Source organism: Schistocerca nitens, chromosome 7 (genome assembly GCF_023898315.1).
Source record: "Schistocerca nitens isolate TAMUIC-IGC-003100 chromosome 7, iqSchNite1.1, whole genome shotgun sequence".
Classification (NCBI taxonomy): domain Eukaryota; kingdom Metazoa; phylum Arthropoda; class Insecta; order Orthoptera; family Acrididae; genus Schistocerca; species Schistocerca nitens.
In genome coordinates this window covers 308903722-308908721 of record NC_064620.1, presented here as the reverse complement: position 1 = coordinate 308908721, position 5000 = coordinate 308903722, and the positions used below count along the sequence as shown (strand labels likewise).

The 5000-nt window shown below is 54.8% G+C and overlaps 1 non-coding gene across 1 annotated transcript in view; it reads left to right on the top strand.

The window, feature by feature from the left end:
- The first annotated feature begins 3308 nt into the window (after positions 1–3308).
- Positions 3309–5000, top strand: part of LOC126197042 (small subunit ribosomal RNA) — a 1909-nt gene continuing 217 nt past the window's right edge. Inside the window, exon 1 of the ribosomal RNA XR_007539450.1 lies at positions 3309–5000. This exon is cut by the window's right edge and continues 217 nt beyond it. This is a non-coding gene — a ribosomal RNA (small subunit ribosomal RNA).

Below are 5000 nucleotides of genomic sequence, written 5' to 3'. Positions count from 1 at the left end.
GACTATACATACATTAAGCTTATACACGGCGGTGCTTAGTAATACGCGCAGTCATCGGAATATAGATAACACATACAACTGTCCCTATACATGCTGAACGTCTGTGCACACAATGTCAACCACACGTCACCCACACACTCCATCACCCACTAGTCTATGCCTGTAACAGACGCAGACACAACATCTAAGTACCAGCATGGAACAACATCCAGTGCATCCTCTCGGCCACAGTACACCATCCACACTATGATAACCAGACCGGGACGTCGAACCAGAAAACTGAATATCCCACTCTTCCTACAACCACCATTGCTCAGATACGCCACCAACACCCACACATGTCCTACACAGGGGTGCACCCAACAGCACCACACTGCCGCATCTCACAGCACATAAACAATGGCAGGAATGAAAGACACAGGTGTGCCACTCCTTTGCCACAAACACAGAACGGGCGCGCCACCTGCCATGAGCCACAAGTGCAACTGACGTGACATATCTGATAGTGCCTCAGGCGTCCACTTACTACCATCACTATCAACGAACCTCGCCACCCCACCCCCCCCCCCACACACACCATCCCTTAACCCAACTTCTGCCTTAACCTAACCCAACTTCTGCCTTAACCTAACCCAACTTCTGCCTTAACCTAACCCAACTTCTGCCTTAACCTAACCCAACTTCTGCCTTAACCTAACCCAACTTCTGCCTTAACCTAACCCAACTTCTGCCTTAACCTAACCCAACTTCTGCCTTAACCTAACCCAACTTCTGCCTTAACCTAACCCAACTTCTGCCTTAACCTAACCCAACTTCTGCCTTAACCTAACCCAACTTCTGCCTTAACCTAACCCAACTTCTGCCTTAACCTAACCCAACTTCTGCCTTAACCTAACCCAACTTCTGCCTTAACCTAACCCAAGTTGCGCCCTAACCTAACCCACGTTGCGCCCTAACCTAACCCACGTTGCGCCCGAACCTAACCCACGTTGCGCCCTAACCTAACCCACGTTGCGCCCTAACCTAACCCACGTTGCGCCCTAACCTAACCCACGTTGCGCCCTAACCTAACCCACGTTGCGCCCTAACCTAACCCACGTTGCGCCCTAACCTAACCCACGTTGCGCCCTAACCTAACCCACGTTGCGCCCTAACCTAACCCACGTTGCGCCCTAACCTAACCCACGTTGCGCCTTAACCTAACCCACGTTGCGCCTTAACCTAACCCACGTTGCGCCTTAACCTAACCCACGTTGCGCCTTAACCTAACCCACGTTGCGCCTTAACCTAACCCACGTTGCGCCTTAACCTAACCCACGTTGCGCCTTAACCTAACCCACGTTGCGCCTTAACCTAACCCACGTTGCGCCTTAACCTAACCCACGTTGCGCCTTAACCTAACCCACGTTGCGCCTTAACCTAACCCACGTTGCGCCTTAACCTAACCCACGTTGCGCCTTAACCTAACCCACGTTGCGCCTTAACCTAACCCACGTTGCGCCTTAACCTAACCCACGTTGCGCCTTAACCTAACCCACGTTGCGCCTTAACCTAACCCACGTTGCGCCTTAACCTAACCCACGTTGCGCCTTAACCTAACCCACGTTGCGCCTTAACCTAACCCAAGTTGCGCCTTAACCTAACCCAAGTTGCGCCTTAACCTAACCCAAGTTGCGCCTTAACCTAACCCAAGTTGCGCCTTAACCTAACCCAAGTTGCGCCTTAACCTAACCCAAGTTGCGCCTTAACCTAACCCAAGTTGCGCCTTAACCTAACCCAAGTTGCGCCTTAACCTAACCCAAGTTGCGCCTTAACCTAACCCAAGTTGCGCCTTAACCTAACCCACGTTGCGCCTTAACCTAACCCACGTTGCGCCCTAACCTAACCCACGTTGCGCCTTAACCTGCCCTGTAATTGTTAGTTATATGAATCTAGGAATTCGTGTAGCGTTGCCTAATTGCAACCATCTCAACATAGTTCACTTCGCGCACACTGTGGTGTTCTGCGTATTGATTCATTTTACGGTGCGTACCCTCACATCTTGCGAGTGTTGCTTACTTTCCACATGGTCCCGCTATCCACTGTATTGTGTACTGCAATAGGACGTATATCGCCCCCGCCCCCCCCCCCTCCCCTCCTGTCACCTCTAGCTCGTCGGTCAGGAGTTCGCGTGTTGAATGCGCTTCGCAGCTGTGCAATGGCATTCGCATACGTACGCTGGCCACCTTCCACGTGTTCTTTCGTGCACACGTCGCAGCGTGTATGTATGCTGATGGAGTGCGTCGTGACACACAACATCCAGGCATGCAAGACTCGTAGAAGTCGCAAATGTAGATGGATGTCTACGTTTGCTGCCCAAGTTACGCAAATGAACTGGAAATCCGTTGTTGCGCGGTTGTTCGCGCTGGAGGTGAATCGTTGATATCGACGATCGGTACAGGTATTAACCGGTTGCTTCAGCGACACCCGTCATACCCACGAACGTGAGTGGGCATGTGGGTATGAAGCGATACGCGGCGGTGGCTGGGTGGGACCGTCCCCGGCCGGTGAGGGGGGGGCGCCCGGCGTGCTGGCCGCGCGCTGCGTGGGCGCACGCGCGGCAGCCGGCTGGTGGGGGCGCCCAGTGGCAGGCGCGCCGGCTGACGGACGCGGCAGGCGGCGCATCTGCGTGCCGGCGCACCCAGCGCGCGGCGCCGTGCGGCCAAAGTGGGTCCTCCCGGGCCCGGTGCGAAGCGCGGTGGACATCTGCAGTGTGCTGGTCCGATTGAGGACTGTGTGCGTTGAGGATGCGCCGCCGCCCGGCACTCGGCGCCGCGACGCCGTCTGCTGCTCGGTCGCCCCCGCGGTTCTCGCAGGTGGTTTGTATCGCAGCTGTGCGGATGTGTTGGCGCGTGCGCTGTGCTGGGAGAGTTCGCTTTGGCACCCAAGTGGGGCTCTGCCCCTCTGTGGCGCTGGCGTTGGAGCTGCCCGGTCACTGTTTGTGGCCGCGTGTTGTCTCCCGCCGGCAACACCACGACAGCACGCTCCCGGGCCTCTGTCGGCAGCGGCAAGCTCAGTTGGGAGCACGGGTGGTCGCACTGAAAGCGTCTACTCGCCTATCTCCGGGCGATTGCGCCTCTCTCGAACCCGACCAAGTACTTAGGACGGCGCTGCGCGCCGCCGGGACCTGAGAGGGTTTCGAGGTGTATCGTGCAGGGGAGCCCAGCCTCCTCCTGTTTGCAGAATAATTGAGCGGACGCTTGCGTGTTCGCGCGGGCCCCCGGGACACACTCCCGGGCGGCCGGCTGCTCAGCTCTAGTTGACGCAGCTCCCTGGTTGATCCTGCCAGTAGTCATATGCTTGTCTCAAAGATTAAGCCATGCATGTCTCAGTACAAGCCGCATTAAGGTGAAACCGCGAATGGCTCATTAAATCAGTTATGGTTCCTTAGATCGTACCCACGTTACTTGGATAACTGTGGTAATTCTAGAGCTAATACATGCAAACAGAGTCCCGACCAGAGATGGAAGGGACGCTTTTATTAGATCAAAACCAATCGGTCGGCTCGTCCGGTCCGTTTGCCTTGGTGACTCTGAATAACTTTGGGCTGATCGCACGGTCTTCGTACCGGCGACGCATCTTTCAAATGTCTGCCTTATCAACTGTCGATGGTAGGTTCTGCGCCTACCATGGTTGTAACGGGTAACGGGGAATCAGGGTTCGATTCCGGAGAGGGAGCCTGAGAAACGGCTACCACATCCAAGGAAGGCAGCAGGCGCGCAAATTACCCACTCCCGGCACGGGGAGGTAGTGACGAAAAATAACGATACGGGACTCATCCGAGGCCCCGTAATCGGAATGAGTACACTTTAAATCCTTTAACGAGTATCTATTGGAGGGCAAGTCTGGTGCCAGCAGCCGCGGTAATTCCAGCTCCAATAGCGTATATTAAAGTTGTTGCGGTTAAAAAGCTCGTAGTTGGATTTGTGTCCCACGCTGTTGGTTCACCGCCCGTCGGTGTTTAACTGGCATGTATCGTGGGACGTCCTGCCGGTGGGGCGAGCCGAAGGCGTGCGACCGCCTCGTGCGTGCTCGTGCGTCCCGAGGCGGACCCCGTTGAAATCCTACCAGGGTGCTCTTTATTGAGTGTCTCGGTGGGCCGGCACGTTTACTTTGAACAAATTAGAGTGCTTAAAGCAGGCAAGCCCGCCTGAATACTGTGTGCATGGAATAATGGAATAGGACCTCGGTTCTATTTTGTTGGTTTTCGGAACCCGAGGTAATGATTAATAGGGACAGGCGGGGGCATTCGTATTGCGACGTTAGAGGTGAAATTCTTGGATCGTCGCAAGACGAACAGAAGCGAAAGCATTTGCCAAGTATGTTTTCATTAATCAAGAACGAAAGTTAGAGGTTCGAAGGCGATCAGATACCGCCCTAGTTCTAACCATAAACGATGCCAGCCAGCGATCCGCCGCAGTTCCTCCGATGACTCGGCGGGCAGCCTCCGGGAAACCAAAGCTTTTGGGTTCCGGGGGAAGTATGGTTGCAAAGCTGAAACTTAAAGGAATTGACGGAAGGGCACCACCAGGAGTGGAGCCTGCGGCTTAATTTGACTCAACACGGGAAACCTCACCAGGCCCGGACACCGGAAGGATTGACAGATTGATAGCTCTTTCTTGATTCGGTGGGTGGTGGTGCATGGCCGTTCTTAGTTGGTGGAGCGATTTGTCTGGTTAATTCCGATAACGAACGAGACTCTAGCCTGCTAACTAGTCGCGTGACATCCTTCGTGCTGTCAGCGATTACTTTTCTTCTTAGAGGGACAGGCGGCTTCTAGCCGCACGAGATTGAGCAATAACAGGTCTGTGATGCCCTTAGATGTTCTGGGCCGCACGCGCGCTACACTGAAGGAATCAGCGTGTCTTCCTAGGCCGAAAGGTCGGGGTAACCCGCTGAACCTCCTTCGTGCTAGGGATTGGGGCTTGCAATTGTTCCCCATGAACGAGGAATTCCCAGTA